The sequence below is a fragment of the Echiichthys vipera genome (assembly GCF_963691815.1).
Source record: "Echiichthys vipera genome assembly, chromosome: 12".
Classification (NCBI taxonomy): Eukaryota; Metazoa; Chordata; class Actinopteri; order Perciformes; family Trachinidae; genus Echiichthys; species Echiichthys vipera.
This window is the reverse complement of record NC_139837.1, coordinates 28605064-28627503: the sequence shown is the minus strand read 5'-3', so window position 1 is coordinate 28627503 and position 22440 is coordinate 28605064.

The window sequence follows — 22440 nt, the reverse complement described above, 5'->3', positions numbered from 1 at the left end:
CTATTATCAATTATATTACCATACCTGTTGTAAGCTGATTTTGTTCTGCTTAATGATTCTGCTAAAGGCCTAGTCTGCGGGGTGATGATACTTTTCCTGATACTCTGAGCTTCTCTCCTCTCTGTCTGTATCATTCATGTGTCATCAATGCATGTTACTAACTCAACTTCTTCCCCGGTGTCACGTCGCGGTGAGGTTTGTCCTGTCTTTGGGTTTTTGTCTTGTGAATTTCCTGTTTTATTTTGAAAGATAACTCTCCTCTCATTCCAGGTCACCGGTGTCACCGGTCTGATGTCATTCCCTGATTCCCGATTGTTTCCACCAGTGGTTCCCCTTCCCTCATGTGAATAAAGTCTGTGTCTCCCCCCTTGTTCCGTGCCAGATTATTTTGTACCTTGTGTCAAATGTATCCAGCGTTTTGTCCCACAGACTTGTTCATGCCTTCGAGTTTGTTTCCACGTTCAGGTATTTCTATTCCTTGTTTAGTCCAAGTAAGTTTTCCGTTTTTGAATTCTCTTGTGACATCTGTTTTTTCCTCCTGGTTGGAGCGTCTTTATTTGATTAATTATTTTGTTCACTTTGTTTTTGGTTATTCCTCCCGTCGGGAGCGACCTTGTTTTGAGATTTATTTGTCAACTTTGCCTTTGGTTTTTTCCTCCTGGACGGATCGTCTTTGTTTTGTACTTTGTTTTATACTTTGTTTTATTACTGCCGACTTTGGTTTGGTTCCTCCTGTGCGGAGTGATTTTTTGTTTGTGGCTTATGTTTTGTGCCACGTTCCTGTCGTCAAGCTAATAAATTCAGTATTGATCCGCGAACCTCCGCATCTGAGTCCTCATTCCTGCCTGAGTCTGACACCCGGAGTTGTTTGTGCTTTGTCGTCTCGCAGGTCTCTGCTGATCGTGGTGGTGCCTGCTGCCGTGGTCCTGCATGACGCTTCCTGCTGCTATTATTACTATTACTCATACTGTTATTACCACTACTCATCATTGATCATGTTTGCCACCATAATTATTATTACTTTCATATTATATCACCTTAGCTGTAATTGTTTCTTACTATTCTGCTGTATTAACTGACATAACATATAAGTCATATTAACATTACTATAGATATTTTTATAGTTCCTGTTACTTTTGTGGTTGCTTGCACCTCTGGAAGTGTGTCTCTGTCTGTCTGTGTGTCTTTGTCTCTATGTCCATCTGTCCGTCTTTTCTCTTTTTCTCTCTCCTTTTTTTTCCCTCCCCAACCGGTGCAGACAGATGTCCGTCCACCATAGAGCTGGATCTGTCCAACGTTCCTGCCTGTTATAGTGAAGGTTTTCGTTGCCACTGTGTGCAAGTGTTTGCTACTCATGGAGGAATTGTTGGAACTTTGTAAACCATAAATAAGTCATAGAGTGTGGTATTTAATCCATATGTAGAGTGTCCTGAGAACTTTTGTTACAAATATATGTAAATAAAATTGAATTGAATTGAATAAAAAAAAAAAAAGCAATCCCACTCGCTTGCTGTTTGTCCCATCTGCCGTAGCAGCTTTGAAGTCAAGATGGAGGCTTTTATTCATCTCGTTTCATGCCTAACTTTAGTGGATCATGATCCAACTTTTAAGGCTATGAAGCAGTTGTTGATCACTCACCGCCCCTACCGGCCAGTCAAGAGGCGCAAGGAATCTGCAATCATGGACGCTGTTAAACAGTCACTAAAACAGTTTTTTCAAACATTGTGAAGCACTGCATACACAAGAGGTCCTTCAGCATACAGTCATAAGTATGAGTGTGTGCAAAAAATAGTAGGTTGATGTGTGAGTATGAAAGATTAGCTGCAGACAGAAACACACACACACACACACACACGGTCAGCACATGATCTCCTTCCAGGGTTACGCCTGGCAGAGATAATAAGGTAAGATGAAATAAGATAATTTAGATAAATAGCATTAAATAGCATAAATGTATGGAGAAGCACCTAATTTACTCGTCTCATCTTTTGCTCCTGCCCTATGTGAATATTCCTGTCCTCACACTTTTGATATGGGGCTGTTTTCCTACTTTCTAGGCCCCTTAGGGCGCACTCACACTGTCCTTCCGCACCAGGCCAAAACAGGTTTTGCGGGTAAAGCCTAGTGCGTTTGACCAGTGTGAGTGCAACCGCTCCGCACCTAGCTGCGGCCAGCTGACCATCCACAGCCCGTTTGAGAGAGGTGGGCTTTTGTAGAGCGCGTTTGCACATGTACGAGCGTGCGCACGTGTAGGAGCACGAGCACGACGCCTACGGCGGCTCTCACGTCATTTATGTGCGCCTGTTCGGACATAGAAAAAAAAAAAACGGACCATGCGCAGACATTTAACAACAACAACAATGGCGGCGAAAGGTTGGTGTGATGCGGAGGTGGAGTGTTTACTGCAGATTTGGTCGGATGAAAATATTCAAAAACAGTCGGATAAGACGCACAAAAACTCTAGGTCTATGGAAAGATTTGTAAACAAAGCATCGCATTGCGATAACATCTCAATGCGTGTGACGTGTTACGGCGTGATGACGTATGGACTGGCAAGAAGCATTTGCGCGAGGCCCAGGCAGTGTGAGTACAAACCAGCTGGCCAGCGGGGGGGGGGCAAGTACCTTAAAGCCTGGGGCGCGGTGCGGAAGGACAGTGTGAGTGCGCCCTTAGTTACAGCAAGGAGAAATCTTAATGAGCTGCTCTTCCTCCTTGACCTCTCCATTGCACGGGGGACTGTGGTATCTGCGGCTCGGACTATGAGGAACATGGGGGTGAGCAAGAGTGGATGACCAGCTGTCCTTCAATGGACATGGACAATAACTACGGACATGTAGTTTAATTGAGATATGTTAAAGTGTAATTCCGGCGCAAAATTATCCCATGGTCTTTCAGCCATCGAGACAGAAAAATTAACAGAGAAATCAGGGAGTCGCAAACAGCCGGATGTGGCTAAAACTGATTAGGAAGGAGCCCATGCCAAAAAAAAAGATCATGGTATGATTTTGCGCCGGAATTACACTTTAAGGCTTTCGTTTTGAAAAATAAATCCGTTTTATATCAATGTGTTTTGATGTTCATCTTAATAACTAGATAAAATCAAACCTCACATAAAATTCAAATACAGTGTTTTGAATATTGGTGTAAAACACATTATCAGCTAATGTATGTATGTGTTAAACATTCAAAAACCCATGTCGCTTGAACTTTTGTAGGAGTATTAATAAGGCTTGTTCTTCTCCCAATCACACAGATGCCTCTGTCATCACGCAGCCGTCCAACATGTCATAGCGGTCCAGCACAAACTACTCAAGTCATTGCAGACCATCAACCAGCGAGGCCCAGATGTTCTCCAGCAGCTAACTGAGGGAAAGTGTGGCATGTCCAGTCAAAGAGGCAGCATCTTCCATGCTGGCCAACACCTGCCTTTACAGCTGCTCCGCCTCAGGTTCCATCTCACTGCATCCACACAGCTACAGCGAAGAGGAAAACATCTTGATAGAAGTTATAAGAAGCCAACCTCCACCAGTGAAGTTGTCAGGCTCACATATGGCTCTGGCAGGAGACAAGGAGAGGACTTGTACGTGGTGGAGCTGCTGGGTGCTGTTAGAGCCTTATGGCTGCTATGGTCAACTCAAAATAACCTTCCAGACTACTTGAACAATAAGGAAAATAATTTGATCCCTTAAGAAATACAGGTATGTGGTAACGATGTATCAAGTTCTTTAGAAACCACCTACAATCAAACAAAGTGCATTTCCCCCAAAATTCTGCCCATCTTATACAATGCACAATGTGAAATTACTGAGATGTGGAATTTGTCTCTTCACAGTCTGACAGGCTGCCACTTGAGTAAGCATTCACTCCATGACTTCACAGTGAGTCTTATTTAAAGTTATACTCTTTAAGATTTTCATCTATTTAATTGCCTTTTAAGTCCCTCTTTATCACAGAGTGAGTTAAAACAATGGTGATTGATCATATGACCCACTAATGAAAGCACTTGTTGCGTTTTTGCTGATTATTCCAATATCTGTGTCTGTGGAGACATTCCCTCTCTAGATGTAAATACGTTTCCATGTTAGTGACTCTGCTGACAGACTTTGGTCCGTAGGTCCAGATCGTCACCAATGATTATGCTGCGTTCACTTGTAAGCAGAAACATGTGTGTTTGGATTTCAGAGGGGAACATATAGGTGACGGACTGGAAGTTGAGAGGTGAATGTGTATCAATAAAGTTTACAAAAAAGCAAAAAAAAGAAATTACAATAGTCAAGACACATAGTGACCATGAACGTGACAAGATGGAGGCTCTGAAAGAACAGACTCACCTGCAGATAAATCTTAACGCCACAGAGGCCGCTAGAAACAAGATATCTCAAATCTTGTGGAGTACAACTTTAATAATAGAAAAGCCTTTGTCTTGTTTTTTGTAAATTTTTTGGTTGATGGTTGAGGTAAGAACTATAAACTTTGCTGTCCCATCTGCCCAAGGGAGAGCAGACACACTTTGGTTTCCAACAGTATGTTTTTTGTATGTAGCATAGCTAAAAACAACATGGTAGGAGAAAAAATGCCCAAAATATACTTAGACACTGTAGATTTCCAAACTGAGAATGAAATAAGAGATGTTCACTCGGAGGTTGACAGTAAAAAGTATGAGCATGGTGAATGGCATTTGCTAAAAAAGGCACTGTCTCAACTGTCCCCATCCCAACCAATCCCACTCTCCCTGACACTTAGACTCAACCGTTGGTGGTTTCTAAATACATTCATTTCTCTTTGATTTCACATTGCGCTGTACACATCATAATGGCTTTTGTTTGTGTGATCTGATTCTTGTACTTTCCATGGTGCCATGCAGTCTAGTAGTCATCTGAAATCTACCACATCAAATGTATGGTCACTGAATTGTTTCATGACACGGGTTAACCCAAAGTACTCCTTAAAATCCCGAAATTGTCAAATGGAGGGTGTAAAGTATCTTAACTGCATGGATAGCAGAATGACAACTGCCCCATTTGGGAGAAACATGAGCCCCCAATAGCGTTTATTAGCACACTGCAGAGTCCCATATTTTGCGCTATTTTTTTAAGGGTATTCTGTCTAACTGTTTAAGCAATGTGCAGATGCCTGGGTAGTGCCTAATACATTTCATCAAGCTCAAATAATCTACTTTAACACACACTTTGGATGTGTGCGGTACACCGTAAAAAAATATCAAGTCACCAGGACTCTCTGCAAAGAGTTTGCTTGGTTTAACACTTTTTAAAAGCTAATGACAAATACTATGTGTCAAAATGCAGCTTATAACATTGATACACAATGAGTCAATTAAGGAATTTGTTGTCAACTATCAAATTAATTGCTAATTATTTTTGATAACTGGTACTTTTCAGTCAGTTTTTAAGCAAACAATTCCAAATACTCTGATTCCAGCTTCTTAAAAGTGATTTTCAGGTTTCTTTCCTCTTCTATGACAGTAAACTGAACATCTCCGAGTTGTGGCCAAAACAAGACATTTAACAACCATCTTGAGCTTTAGGGAACACTGAACCACATTTTCACCGTTTTCTAAAATGTTATCGACCAGACAACTGATTCATTAAAGCTGAAGTCAGTAACTAAAGTCATGTAGCTCTACCTCTCTTTCAGTGCATTTACATGCAGTTTAAAAACCCGAGTGAGTTATAACTGCCCCTCCCCACTCTGCAGCAGTGGTTTTGACCCAGGAATAGAAAAGATCAGAAAGCAACGTAAAAAAAACACGTAAAAAAAACAACAACAACAACACAAACGTTACCTTTAAACCGACGGGAGACTTTGCCATGGCAAGTAATCAGTATCAGAATCAGAAATACTTTAATAATCCCTGGGGTAAATTATTTTTATTTAAGTAAAATCATACCAATAAGACCAATTTCTGTTATAAATAGTTGTTGTAATTTTGACAAAAGGTCAACCGAAAGAAAAAAACTCATTCAGAGCAGCTGTATGTTGGCCGAGCACCACCTACTGTACTGTAGGTAAATTAACACCGTCATTTTCCCATTCACCCCCTCTCATGTATACTTGGAGAACTTCAATAATCTGATTATTCCCTAAACCGTGAAAAGACCATTTCCCAGTTACTATTGTGCATGTGAACGCACTGACCGTGTCTGTTCCTTATTTCATCTGCTAGAGCCACTGTGTCAGTGACTGCTCATGAACTCCAATCAGACTGTGAAACTAGGCAGCGGTGATCAAATATGAATTAAGAGTATATCACTGTATTGTATATTTCTCGCATAAATATGTAAAACATATCTTAGTGTACCATTTGTGAAGTAAGTCAGCCGGTCAACTTGATGCCAAACTTGCTCATTTTACTGCTTGATTCAGATGTGATCAGTGCTGCCGAGTTTCTCAGTTTGGTCAGAGTTCACAGCAGTAATTCACACTGTGAGAGACTGATTGGTTGTTGTTGGTCGGATGCAGTGGAATAATAATAAAAAAACATGTGTCTCATTGTGCTGTAAGGATATAGTGACAGTTTCAGTAAATTTGAAAAAAAACAAAAATATATTTTAGCAGAAAGTTACAAATTTCAGCTTTAAGGCCATGCAGTTCTCCAGGAGAAGGAATCTAGCAGGTGGACCTTCGGTTAAGATTGCTTTTGAATTTTTACTATAAATGTATAAATATTGTGTGTGTGTGTGTGTGTGTGTGTGTATCTTAGGTGTGAGTGTATATATATATATATATATACATAATAGTAAACATCAATGCTACTTTTGTAAAACCTTTAAAAAAGTAATACATTTATTAATTTGCAGAGTGAAACATTTGATCTTTCGTACACACTGCGCGGTAAGGCTGCTTCCCTCATCACTTCCTGTTTACTATATGTGGCGGCCTCTCAGATGAGCAAAATAAATGAAAACACATTACATTTTTAATTAATATCAAAAAGAAGGGAGGCGACACCTAATCGCCATGTACACACATAGATGACGCTTCCAGCTCTTCTCATTATTTATGGGAGTGGACATGTCCTCGTCACATTACATTAGAGAGCGGGGAGGCGGGCCGCGTCTAGGTCAGCACGAAGATCCTGCAGCATGTCACACACCAACCACACACAACCGCGGCTGACTGCCTGCTGCCATGCTGATGGACTTTAACATGTCTCAGAGCAACATCTTTGTGCATGCCAGTGAGGGCTTTGTACAGTTTTCAGCCAGCTAGAGTGGATTTCTCTGTTAAGGTGTCACATATGACATGAAGCCAAATAAAGGCAGTACAAACACACACAAAGCTGTAGAAAGACAACAAGCTCAGATAAAAGCTCATCTTTAGGAAGCACCAACTGTGAAGGACGAAATGTCAAAACATGAGTGACAAAATTCACATCAAGGTGCTTTGCATGGACTCCCAGCAGATACAGGTTCAACACAGTAACAGGCCATAGCTCTCTGAATAATGAAGATCAAAATACAGAGTGTGTGATAGTTAGGGTTTTGCATTGATCATACATGAACACATTTGACAGGTATGCCATGAGAGTTAACAGTAATACTGCAAATGGTTCAGTCATTTCAGACACCTGTAATAGGATATAGGTTTCTCTCAGACTACCTGCCTGAAACAGGGTCAAGTCTGCAATTTCAGGGTTCTTGCACATAATCAAAAACTTTTTTTTTTTTTTTTTTTTTAAGTTTTCCGTCCACACGACCTCGATTTAAGAAATATCTGCGTCCACAAAGCTCCAAACGCTGTAGTACAGATGCCAGGCCTGGATGTGGCACTGTTACTGCCACAGAAATACATCAACAAAGGAGAAGAAGAGACGGGGAGACGCTGTGGAGAAACCAAACACCGGAGAGTTTCTCTCCAAATCTGGAGACTTCCCAAATCCTCCTCCATCCTAGAGAGAAATGTGTCCACTGTGTCTGATGTTAGTGGAAACTTTTGTGCTGTTTTGGACTCTGATGCACCAATGACTCTTCAGTCAGTGTCCTCAACGAGGGTGCTGCTGGGAGCCCCTTCCCCGTCCCCAAGCCCTCACAGGCACCACTTTCTCACTACATTTAGAGACTTTTCACACCTTCTTAGCAATTTTATTTAGAAAAAGAGACTAGAGAGCAGTTTGGCTCCTTATTCAGAGCATCAGGGAAAAGGGAGAAATCTGTGCTGGGCCTAATTCATTCCCATGTATGTGGCTCAGAGTCCAGTTCTGTCCTCTGTGTGGACATGCCCTCAGTTTTAACAGAATGTAAATGATGTTGATAACAGAGACACTGGGTTTGTCAGAGTGTGTGCGTGTGTGTTTGTGTGTCTGTCACCATGTTAGATGGGGTCCTGCAACACCTACTGTTTCGGGAACTACCACAGAGTGGGTTTGGAGTATTTTGTGGTGTCCAAGAGAGGGATTATTGCAGCTTTTTCTACTGTCAGCATCTGCCTGGACATTCTCTTAAAGTGTCTTTGTCCCCAGAAAGCATGAAACATGGACAGTACTAGTGGATATGGAATTAACATTTAAATGTGCCTAAATGTGCTTAATTCCTGAAGACTTCTCTTCATTTTTTTATCTTGTAGATGCAGAAATATGTGGTTAGACGGCCAGGGTGACTTATTTTGTTTCCAGCAAAAGCTACATCTTCTCTGTTTTCTGGCAATATATAGGTTGCCATAAAACCAGGTTTGCTTAAAATTGTCATACAAAATTCTATAGAAACACACATGTTGTACACACAATAAAGTCAGTTTTGATCACCACATCACTGACATCCATTAAATGTTGAATATGTAGAATCTTTATTAAAGGCTATTTAAAAAAATAATAATAATAATACACCCACAGGGCATTTTGTGGGGTCAGAATCAAAGTATTGCCTTTCCATAAAAAATTGACGGGTTTGACAATGACTTTCTGTCCCATTCTGTTTTCATGGTACCAGCCAATAGCGTCGGGCATTGCTGGGTGCCAGGGTTGTCTGTTGTTGCTACAGAAACAAGGAATCCTTTTGAGTTGAGAGCTAGCTAATGGATTCCACACCAATCAAAGAAAGACGTCCAGCTGAAGAACGTTAAATACTGTTTGAAAATTCATTGATTAGTCCAAATTAGTCCCTGTATGAGTCATCACTGACATGGAGCAGGCTGGTCGCTTGACACACTCGGCAACAAACCTGGCAACCCGACTGCTGGAATTATTTTTTGTTGCTGCGACTACGATCTTGAGATCCTAGATCGAGGTGTTCTGCTCCTTCTCCATATCCAACCATTAGGGATACCAGCAAAGACTGCATTTCATATGTAAACTCAAAGAACCGTCTGTTGAACCTCCACCTCCTGTTATTGCTGAACAAAATAATATTCCAACACACACTGCTCCCCTGCTTCTTCACTATGTTAATCACCACCATCAAAAACAAACTTCATCACAGACACTGCATACTCCACAGTCATCTGTGTTCCCGCAGACCCAATTCTATTGGATATGATACTCAGGGCCATCACACACCTAGCACCTACAATAAGAGATGACACTGATCAACTCTTCACATTTCTTCCATCTGGCCAGAGATGCAGGAGCTGAAGAGCTGACTTCAGGAGTTGTGTCCCTTAACAACAGCCTGAACAACCTGCATTGTTGTCACTCTTCAGGTTGCTAATGCATTTTTTGTACATATATCAACGAAAAGTGATGCGGATAAATTTGTGTGTATTCCACATACAGTATTTATTGCGTGTGTATTCCACATATTGAAAGCATGAGGCGTAGTATAAGACAGCGAATCTCTGCATAGGGAGGCATGTATTGGTGGTGCTTGGGTCCCAAAACTCAGCACTTTCCCCAGGTGAGCAGGGTTGGTTTCCTGGGTCCCAGGCCGTGGCTGTTCATGTCCCAGTGCCGCTCATGTCCCGGACGTACGAAACAACTGCCATTATCCTGACCCTAACCAAGTGGTTTTCATGCCTAACCCTAACTGTTTGGTAACGGCGGTTTTTGGTTCCAGTCCATTGCTTTTTGGCGGTCCACTTTGCGGTCCACTTCTGGTCCGTCATTGTCTCTTGGTCGGCTTTCATTCACCTTTTACCTTGAGCTATTATATGAATTTGTAAGCAGAAATTTTCGTACGATATCGAAGAACCTGTTCATGAGAATAGGTTGTAACGTTGTGACCGGGATGATGAATTCATTCATGGAGAGAGTGTGTACTGTCTATATCTGTATGTTGCTTTGTGAAAACAAAAGTCTTCCTTTCTCTAACTTATTTTTGAAATTCTGTATTCTGCATTCTGCTGTTGCTGTCGTCTTTTGGGTTGACACTGATGCGGTCTTTAATTAAACTAAGCAGTTTTGAAAAATGGTGGTAACATTTGAAAAGTATGAAAACATTCAATAGCCATACCATATTAGACTCATGAGGTGGGACCCTAAAAACATAAAACAATTTCTATTTTTCCTTTGATTACTTGAGTTTGAAACCCAGAATGAGCAGGTAACGAGTGATGTACTGATTGCATGAGTAAATATAATATCAGAGGATGTGCTGTCTTGTATAAATCTAAGCCTAATGCAGAGGTGTGAGGTACTGCAGCTCAAAGATGCATCTTGTTTGTGGGTGTGTGGGGATTTTAAAATATGACTTTCAATTATCATTATCATGAAGATAACAATTCTACACTCAACAGTACACAGCACAATGCAGACACATATTATGGTATTTTTAATTGTCCTACATTCAAATGTGTTTACTCTCTCACCGGTAAAAGCAGAGTTGATAGTGCACAAGAGCACTGTCCGAGGCTTGCAAATTGAGACGGTTGCAAATGGAATTTCTACAATATCAAGCCTTGTTAGCGCAGGAGAAGCAAAGCACTAAGGACAATCAAGACACCTTGTCACTTGCTTTTTTTTCATCTCCTACCTCCTTGTGAAGAGAAGGCACTTTGAATCTGCAAGTTTTTCTCCTGCATTTACATAACAAAGACCCCAAGAATAAGGTAGAGATGTGATGAAGCAGCCTCCACTACGGGTTCTGAGCACCCATCAACATGCCTCATACACACACACACTTACAAACACGGATGGAAGTGTGTGTGTTCGTACACACATATCCGCGTGTATTCTCTCTTTTTTATCTCTCAATAAAACTATGTGACAACCTAAACCCCAAAGATCTCTGATGCATGGATTCGCGGCGCGGCTACACAGTCAGCAAAATAAATTGAAAGCAAGAGAAAGTCAAAACAGTGAGAGACTGAGAGAAACAGAAAAAGAGAAGGACAAAAAAAACATAAAAATAAAATAACCTCTCTACACCAACTACAATCCCACTATGCCACCTACATATAACCCCCCCACCCCCACACACACACACACACACACACACCTCCTACCCCACCCCAACCCACCCCTCCTCAGCTGAGCACAACTCCCCACTTGGAAAGAAACAGGATGAAATGACATTATGCATATGAAAATGTCCAGAAAGATGTTTGATTTATGTATGCATTAGATGCAAATTATATTATGGGACACAAGGCGAGCTGTGAGATTTCCCACTGAACACTTGGCTGCCCTGATCAAACCCCATCTCATTAATTCAGACAAGGGGGGAAAGATATAGAGGGAGTGAAAGAGGAAGAATTGAAAGAAATTTACAATCCAGACATAGATTTCTCAAAAAACAAAAAAAAATAGGCAAGTGAGAGGGCTGGTGGTGGAGGGGCCAAATTACATTCTTCCCTCAGAGGCTGAAGCTGATTGTTGTAGAGGACTTTCTCTGACCAAGAGCTTTTCCAGTCCACAACACAAACATTTGTATGAGATAGATAGGGCAACACAAAACATAAATTATTGTATTTCTGTATTGTATTTTTAAGCACAATGGCCCTCATTTATCAATCTTGCGTGAAAACGGGCGCAGATCTGAGCGCAGAATTGGTTGTAGGAAAGGACCCACGTGTGATTTATGAAACATTCGTATCTGACCAATCTCAGCATACGAATGAGCGGGCCTTGATAAATACGGCGGCTGAATTTGATCGGCATTAACATGTTACGCCCTTAAATATTCCTGGTTCGGAGGCCTCGCCCACTGAGGTCAAACATGGAGACAAGGAAGACTTGGAAGAAAAGACACTTTTCGACACAGAGATCGGCATCCTGACAGCCGAGATGGAGCAAAAATAAAGATGTGCTTTTTGGCAGTCTTAAGAGTGGAATAAAAGGGGCCCATAAAAATGCTGTATGGAAAAGAATAACGGAGGCAGTCAACCCGAAGGAGCGCTCCACTGTGACCCGTGTGGGTGTGTGCACACTGCTGAACCTGCGCTCCTGCTCTGTAGTGGGGTTTGCCAACGGGGTTATTAGGTATTCCGTTAGAGGTTAACCTTTGTCGTTTAGAAGAACCATACCAAAATGTTAATCATCTGATACCTTGTTTGATTTAATGCAATTTATCGAGGGTAGCCACTAACCGAGGAGATTACTTTGGCTCTGCAGTGCGCCTTGCCCGCAGCCACGCACCAACACATTCATTCATCTCAACCGCTTGCCCTGTCGGGGTCGCAGTGGGCGGGAGCCGAGCTGTTTTGAAATATAAAAGAATCGTGTCCCCCTGGCAACCACGTTTAAAAGCGATAGCTTGGCATCACAAATCACCTGTACATTTATCGAGTGGTAGTCTTTGCGATTGATGAATGCGTAATCATTCATGGATGGTGCCTTCAGACGCACATGAGTATAATCAATTGCTCCAACCAAAATTTTTATTTTTTTTTATTCGTCTTACAAATCCGTTTTGATCTGTTCTTAATATGTGACTGCTTATGCTTAATGACAGCTGAGGTTTGTTCATTATTTTTAGCCAGATTTTGCTGTGCTGCACCGCAAAAACACAGGCTGAAATTTGCGTACAGACCAGACGTGAGATTTGATCGTAGCTCCCGCTCACGTCCAAATTGATAAATGCCAACGTTTGCCAGGAAATGGTCGTACGCACGTTTTTCTGTCGTACGTTCGTTTGATAAATGAGGGCCAATATGCTCAGGAATGTCAATAAGCCAACACTGAGGGGGTCATACCCATTGGAGAGTAGGTTGATACCAATTGAAACTAAAGTTTATCACAGTTTATCTGGCCATCTCTTCTGACAGCTACAACTGTACTCACTAAAATAATTGATGAGGACGGGGAACGTTAGCCTTGTCAGACCATTCTGATCTCTGAGCTCCATTGTATTCTACTCTCAGATGAGTCTGGTAACATGGTAGCAGACGTGCTGACGTGTCCGGTGCTTGTGTGTTGGTCACTCGTTGTTTCACTGTTTGCTGCTCTCACTAAATTCAGCTGTTTTTGCTATAATAATCACCACAGCAGCTAACTACCGCTTAACATTTAAACATCCACTAGTTCTACTCAAGCGCTCACAGCTCTCCTTCTTTCAGCCGCTTTCTTGCTAATTCCATAGTGTTAAACGTTTCACGTTCTTAGCCACTTTAGCTTAGCAGTTAGCTTCACGGCTGGTGATGGCTTCCCCCGCTCTCTCTCCTGCTCTCTCTTGCTCAGAGTGTCGTATGTTTAGCTACCCCTCTGCCTCCTTTAGTGATAATGGTAAATGTAATAAGTGTAGTGTATTTGTAGCGTTGGAGGCAAGGCTCAGTGAGTTAGAGGCACGGCTCCGCACCATGGAAGCTCAGTCGTACGCTATGGTAGCTAGCCGGCCACCTATAACTTTAGCTGGTGCGAAGCCACATAGTGTAGCGTTAGCTTCTACTAGCCCTCCCCCGGAAATCCCTGAGCAGCCAGGGTCCTCCTGGGTGACTGTGAGAGAAAAGCATAGTTCTAAATCAAAGCCCATGGTTAACCATACGCCCGTTCACGTTTCAAATTAGTTTTCTCCACTCAGTGACACACCTGCTGAGCAAACAACACTGGTTATTGGCAGCTCCATTCTGAGAAACGTGAACTTAGTGACACCAGGGAGCATAGTAAAATGCGTCCCGGGGCCAGAGTGGGCGACATTGAGTCCTATTTGAAACTGCTGGCTAAGGATAAACGTAAATATGGTAAGGTTGTTATTCACGTCGGCGGTAATGACACCTGATTACGTCAATCGGAGGTCACTAAAATTAATGTGGAGTCGGTGTGTGCTTATGACTCCGTAATTTTCTCTGGTCCCCTGCCCAACTTGACTTGCGATGACATGTGTAGCCGCATGTCATCATTCCGTCACTGGCTGTCTGGATGGTGCATGGTAAATAATGTGGGCTTCGTAGATAATTGGCAGTCTTTCTGGGGAAAACCTGGTCTTATTAGGAGAGATGGTATTCATCCTACTTTGGAGGGTGTTGCTCTCATATTTAAGAACCTGGACGCAGTTGTTAGCGGTCTAAAACCATGACAACCCAGTGTTGGGATCAGGAAGCAGAGTCGCAGTTTAATACCCCTCTCTGCGCTGCCCTTATTGCAGGTGCCCAGGAAGCAGAGTGGCAGTCTTACACACCTCTCTGCGCTCCCTGTGGAGCATTTTCCAGCTCAGTATTGTATACAAACACTGTCTGCACCACGATCATTTAAATTAACCAGATCAAAAATGAACAGAAGAAGAGCTATACAGAAAAACTTGATACAAATCAACGCAAAATCTGCGATTATGCAACAAAATCATGAAATAAAATGTGGACTTTTAAATATCAGATAACGATATTGATTTACTCTGTCTGACTGAAACCTGGCTGTGTCATGCAGAATATGGCCTAAATGAATCCAGTCCTCCCAGTCATGTTAATACTCATATTCCTCGAGGCAGTGGCCGAGGAGGAGGCGTTGCAGCTATTTATGACACAGGCCTATTAATAAACCCTAAACCTGAACTAAATTATAATTCATTTGAAAGTCTTGTTCTTTGTCTTTCACATTCAACCTGGAAAACTGTGCAGCCAATTATACTTGTTATACTGTACCGTGCTACTGGTCCGTACTCTGAATTTCTATCTGAATTCTCAGAGTTTCTGTCAAATATAGTCCTTAAATCTGATAAAGTAATCATTGTAGGATATTTTAATATCCATGTGGACAGTGATAATAATAGTCCTAGTCAGAGTGTACATAAACCTACTCACTGTTTTAATCACACCCTAAACTTTGTTTTGGCTTATGGTGTGGAAATCAATGACTTAACAGTTTTTCCACAGAATCCTATTTTATCAGACCATTATTTAATAACTTTTGAATTTATATTACAGGACTACTCACCTCTGGGCAAAAGTTTCTACACTAGATGTTTATCTGATAGTGCTGTAATTAAATTTAAGGAAGCGATTCCATCTGCATTTAATTTAATACCGTATCCTAATATTCAAGATTCCTGTACTGACGTTAGTTTCTCTGAAATTGATCACCTTGTTGAAAGTGTTGCAGGCTCACTACGAAACAACACTCGACTCTGTTGCTCCTTTAGAAAAGAAGAAAATTAAACAGAGGAAGTTAGCTCCGTGGTCAAACTCCCAAACCCGTGAATTTAAACAAATATCGCGAAAATTGGAAAGCAAGTGGCGCTCCACTAAATTGGAAGAATCTCACTTAGTTTGGCAAGAAAGTCTCAAAACATAAAGGAAGGCCCTCTGTGATGCCAGAGCAGCTTATTACTCATCTTTAATAGAGGAGAATAAGAATAATCCTAGATTTCTTTTCAGCACTGTAGCCAGGCTGACAGAGATCCACAGCTCTATTGAGCCATGTATTCCTATAACCCTCAGTAGTAACGACTTCATGACCTTCTTCATTGACAAAATTATAACTATTAGAGACAAAATCAACTCGCTTGGCACCAATTTTTCTTCAAACCCAGGAACCTTAGAAACAACTGTACGAACTGATATATTATTGGACTGCTTTTCTACAGTTGAATTCTACAAATGAACCTCTACTATTTCAGCATCAAAGCCTTCTACTTGTCTCCTAGACTCTATTCCAACTAGGTTACTGAAAGTGTTATTAGATATGATTGTGATTGTCTTTATCAGCAGGTTATGTACCACAGTCTTTTAAAGTAGCTGTAATTAAACCTCTTCTTAAAAAGCCCAGTCTTGATCCTGAGGTACTAGCCAACTATAGACCTATATTTAAGCTTCCTTTTCTCTCTAAAATGCTCAAGAAAGTAGTCGCCAATCACCTGTGTGACTTTTTACATAATAATGAGTTATTTGAGGACTTCCAATCAGGATTTAGAGCGAATCATAGCACTGAGACAGCACTGGTAACAATTACAACCTTCTAATAGCTTCAGACAAAGGACTTGTTTCTGTGCTTGTTCTACTAGATCTTAGTGCTGCCTTCGACACTATTGTCCATCGCATCCTGCTACAGAGACTGGAGATCCTTATTGGCATTAAAGGAACCGCACTGAGCTGGTTCAAGTCTTATTTATCAGATAGATCTCAGTTTGTACATGTTAATGATAAATCCTCCATGCACACTAAAGTCAGTCACGGAGTCCCACAGGGTTCTGTCCTTGGACCGATTCTCTTCACCTTATATATGCTTTCCTTAAGAAATATTATAAGGAAGCACTCCATAAACTTTCATTGTTATGCTGATGATACACGATTGTGTTTGTCGATCAAACCAGAAGAAACCGATCAGTTAGATAAACTTCAAATGTGCATTAATGAAATAAGAAGCTGGATGACCTGCAATTTTCTGATGTTAAACTCTAAACTAAAAAACTGAAGTTATCGTACTTGGCCCCGAAGGCCTCCGAAACTCAATGGCTAAAGATATTGTTATCTGGATGATGTTGGGTTATCCTCCAGCACCACAGTACGTAATCTGGGTGTTATTTTTGATCAGGATATGTCCTTCAATTCTCACATAAAACTAATGACAAGGACTGCATATTTTCATCTGCGTAATATTGCCAAAATTAGGAACATTGTGTCTCAGAAAGATGCAGAAAAACTAGTCCATGCATTTGTTACTTCTAGGCTGGACTACTGCAACTCCTTATTATCAGGCTGCTCCAATAAGTCTGTTAAGAGTCTCCAGTTGGTCCAAAATGCTGCAGCTCGTGTACTAACATAGACATATTTCTCCTGTTTTAGCTTCTTTGCACTGGCTTCCTGTAAAATCTAGAATAGAATTTAAAATCCTTCTCCTTACCTACAAAGCTCTTATTGGTCAGGCTCCGTCGTATCTTAAAGAGCTCATAGTACCGTATTACCCGACTAAATCACTGCGCTCTGAGAATGCAGGGCTACTTGTCATTCCTAGAGTTAGCTACCAAGCTCGTCTCTTGTGGAACAAACTCTCAAGTGTTATTCGGGAGGCAGACACTGTCCCCATATTTAAGAGTAAATTTAAAACTTTCCTTTTTGATAAAGCTTACAGCTAGGGCTTACGAGCCCTCAGCTATGTTGTTTTTTTTAAAACTGAGTTTTTTCTGCTTAATGATGCTGCTATAGGCCTATTCTGCCGAGGGACAATACTTTTCCTGATACTCTGAGCTTCTCTCCTCTCTGTCTGTATTATTCATGTCTCATCAATGCATGTTACTAATTCAACTTCTTCCCCGGAGTTGTTTGTGCTTTGTCGTCTCGCAGGTCTCTGCTGATCGTGGTGGTGCCTGCTGCCGTGGCCCTGCATGACGCTTCCTGCTGCTATTATCACTGTTACTAATATATACTATCACTAGTTAAATAAACTATAACATTTGTAGCCATAAAAACAACATCAGTGGTATGTCTCGCTGTATCGTAGCTGCTATTGCCACTACTCATCATTGATCATGTTTGCAACCATAATCTATCACCTTAGCTGTGCTTGTTTCCACTTTTCTGCTGTATTAACTGCCATAACGTAGAAGTCATATTCACATTACTATAGATATTATTATACTTACTGTCACGCTTTGGTTGCTTGCATCTCTGGCCATCTGTGCGACTTTTCTATCTTTCTCTCTCCTTTACTTCCTCCCCAACCGGTCAAGACCGTCCTCCACAGAGCTGGGTCTGTCTGATGTTCCTGCCTGTTACAGGGAAGGTTTTCGTTGCCACCGTACTCTACGGAGGAATTGTTGGGTCAATGTAAATCATTAATAAGTCATAGAGTGTGGTGTTTACCTTCTCTATAAAGTGTCCTGAGATAACTTTTGTTATGATTTGACACTATAAATAAAACTGAATTGAAAAATTGAATTGAATGTGACCGAGAAAATTTTGAGAGGTTTGCCAATCCGAACCAATCAGCGTTTGTTTTGAGGTGGATGTGACAAAAACAAGAAGCAACTGAGTGTAAACAACACGGAGGCTTCTATGGATGAGATGAGCAGCTATGGAGCAAGCCGCTCACTAACTCTTTTTTCTTCTTCTGTTGAATATGAACGGGGCACCTGAAATTGGGCCTTTGATCTGTAAATTCACGTTACACATGGAAAATATCCTTTACCCACATGTTTACTTTCTGAGCTTTGCCTCAAGGCTGTTAGTACGTCATACGCTTCGTTGATCTGATTGGTCGAGTATGTTGGTCATAGACCGATGGTTTATCCAATCAACAACCAGTATTTTCACCTCTCTCCAAACTATCTCCAAAGGAGAGTTTCCAAATGGATATGCTGAGCAAATAAGAAACAATTCATCTGGCGAAGTCAGGTTAGGGGAGCATGGTGACATTGCTAAAAAATAATTTTGACAGGGCAAAAAACACAAGCTGGGAGGAAGCCTCGAGGAAGACCCAGGACTAGGTGGAGAGATTATAACTCCACACTGTTCTGGGAACGCCTTAGGATCCCCCAGTTAGAGCTGGTTAGTGTGGCCGGGGAAAGGGAAGTTTGGGGTCCCCTGCTAGAGCTGCTGCCCCCGTACCCGACCCCGGATAAGCAGTTGCAGATGAGAGAGAAAAAACACAAGAAGTCTCTCAGACAGGTTCAATCAATCGCTTGCTGATTGGATAAACCATCTGTCCATCACCAACATACAGGCTGAATGAACCAATCAGATCAACTATGATGTATGCTTGCTTCTCGTTTCATCACACTAAAATCCACCTCAAAACCAACGCTGATTGGTTCGGTCACTGGTCAAACTTCTTCAGATTTTCTCAGCTGCATATTACCAATTGCTGATCAGCAATTAAAATACCATGGAGCTCAGAGATCAGGATGGTCTCAGGAGTTGGAACACAGCACAACCGGAATTGGTGGAAGCACAAACATTGACTATGATTGAAACCTAGAGACTAAGAGACCAAATCCGCATCTGGTGGAATTTAGCAGTTACAGACCCACTTTCTTACTACTACTACTGCAGTTGTAATCACAGTTTTCCTGTGCAATGAGGGATTATTGGAAACATCACAGATATGCTCATCGTTTGCTTGTTTATAACCTGAACAATTTTGTGGTCCTAGCTCAGCTGTTCATTTGGTAAGTGTTATGTTGATGTTATAAATGAAAGAACCAATGGCCAGAGATGCAAAAATGAAACCCAAGTTTGAAATGTTTTCCTTTAAGGACAGAGCTGCAACATGTGGTTAGCCTAGTTTAGAGCTAGCTGTTCCCCCCTGCTTCAAGTCTTAATGCTAAGCTACACTAATCACCCTCTGACTCCTGCTCCGTAGGCTAATTGATGCGTAGACATGATATTAATATTCATCTTGTCATCTAACTAACAAGGATTTGATAAAGGAAATAAAAAAATAAATATAAGAGCAGAATTTTGAACATGAGATAGGGCCAGGTTAGCTTTTTATCCCTGCACCCGGACATTATTCTGAGCTAACACCCGGGTCACAGCCAGCATGAGCAGCACATGCTCTTCATTGAACCTGTTGCTTTTTTCTTTCTTGCCCATAATGACACTCATATTGAGCTACGGTGGCTCACAGTGTGCTTTAATAGTCCATGCAGTATCATAAGTTGTATATGTAGAATCTTTATTAAAAAAAAAAAGATTTAGTCTGAATTAATATTTTTAAACATTTTGACGGGTTTGTCAATGACTTTCTGTCACATTCTGTTTACATTGTACCAGCCAATAGCGGCCGACATGTGGTGATGTTCGTAGAAAGTATTACCAGGCAGGTAGCGCTTTACAAGCAATGCTGACATGTGTGCGCGCCGCAGCGGTTCCGGTGAGGTTGCCTGGGCAAACATGTCCTGACAACAGCTCTCTGCTCTGTATGACACAGGCAAGATTGATATCAAGCTTCTCATCTTCTTCTTGGAAAGAAAGTGAAAAAGTGTATTTCACAACACCTTGACCTATTCCAAGGGAAAACCGCATTCTTGTGAGATCCAAAGACAAGCACTATTCATGACAGCTTTCATTTTTTTAATGCTCCCAAACCTCATGAATGTACTACATTCTTATATTATAACCAGCATCAACATGTAATGGGAACTTCCTGTTTCTATTAAACCCTACATTTTCTGTCAGTTCATCAGTCAATATGTCACATCAAAGAAGAAAAAGGAGAGGCTGGCTGCAGAGGATCCAGGTCTCCCTTTCACTCCCCTCTCTCTGGCTCCCATCACTTCCTCCCACAGCCCCTCGTATGATTGAGGTCAGACGGGGAATTTCTCCCTGGCCTAACTAATGTGATTGCATCAGAGCAATACCCTTAAACGACATCACACCCCTGATCTGCATACTAATTGGCCCCGCTCCGTCCTTGACACTGACCTTGGGAGGAAGAGGCCTTCATTCCCCCAAGGGTGGGTGATGTGTTGGTGTATGGGGTGGGTTGAGGGGGGATATGGTGTCCGTCCATTGCTCACATTTCCATGCAAAGACGACCTCACTCTGCATAACCTCCTCCGACCCTGCCTCATGGTACAACGACCACCCCCCAACTCCACCACTCATAGACACACACACACACACACACACACACAAACACCCTTGCCCTCTGCCACCCCTATCTCTCCTCTTTATGCATCAATGCAAATTATAACAATGGCCGAGGCTTTATTCGGCGGGGGTAAGCCTGCGTGACCTTGTGTGACGGGGAGCAGCAGAGACAAAAGGCCATTTCTCTCTGAATAAGCACATGGACAGCAGCATCTCCTCATTCCGGGTAGAGGATGAGGTGGTGGTGGTAGTAGATAGGGGCCAAATGCAAAAAAGGCCACAATTGTATGGATTTTTGAATCAAAAGAGAGCAGAATGGAAATGAATGCAGAGCGATTTGGAAACTGCTGATGGAGGATGAGTCTGGGTTTGCTGATCGGGACTTAGTTCTGTGGAACTGACAAGAGTAGCTGACATAGAAATTTGCATGTTTTATTTATGTATTTTCATTAGAAATATATTTGTGTGCTCTCCCGGTGGTGGCTGTGTTGGATGTCATGTATCCAGTATATCCTCGGTTTGAGTCCTGTGAGGGATCAGTTGGAACACAAACTTGTTAGAGTGAAAACATTACAGCAATTTCTGGACATCCTGACCAATCAAGCCAAGTTCAAAAGTATGTAAATGCAGAAGGTAAGCAAAGTCTTGAGAAGTGCTGAAAGTGTCGTAATGCTTCAAACTAAGGCTACATCCACACTGCTGAAGTACATATTTATTCTCAACCACTACAAAACAAAAATGGTTATCTCAGTCCATATTAATATGCCTGACAACACATATCAAGACCAGAACATTAGCTGGAGACATTAACTTTACCAGAACATGAGCTGGAGACATCATCTTTACCAGAACATGAGCTGGAGACATCATCTTTACCAGAACATGAGCTGGAGACATAAACTTTACCAGAACATGAGCTGGAGGCATTAACTTTACCAGAACATGAGCTGGAGACATTAATTTCACCAGAACATGAGCTGGAGGCATTCATTTTACCAGAACATGAACAGGAGACATTAACTTTACCAGAACATGAGCTGGAGACATTAACTTTACCAGAACATGAGTTGGAGACATTAAATTTACCAGAACATGAGCTATAGATATTAACTTTACCAGAACATGAGCTGGAGACATTAATTTTACCAGAACATGAGCTGGAGACATTAACTTTACCAGAACATGAGCTGGAGACACTAACTCTACCAGAACATGAGCTGGAGGCATTAACTTTACCAGAACATGAGCTGGAGACATCATCTTTACCAGAACATGAGCTGGAGGCATTCACTTTACAAGAACATGAGCTGGAGACATTAATTTCACCAGAACATGAGCTGGAGGCATTCATTTTACCAGAACATGAACAGGAGACATTAACTTTACCAGAACATGAGCTGGAGACATTAACTTTACCACAACATGAGCTGGAGACATTAACTATACCAGAACATGAGCTATAGATATTAACTTTACCAGAACATGAGCTGGAGACATTAATTTTACCAGAACATGAGCTGGAGACATTAACTTTACCAGAACATGAGCTGGAGACACTAACTCTACCAGAACATGAGCTGGAGGCATTCA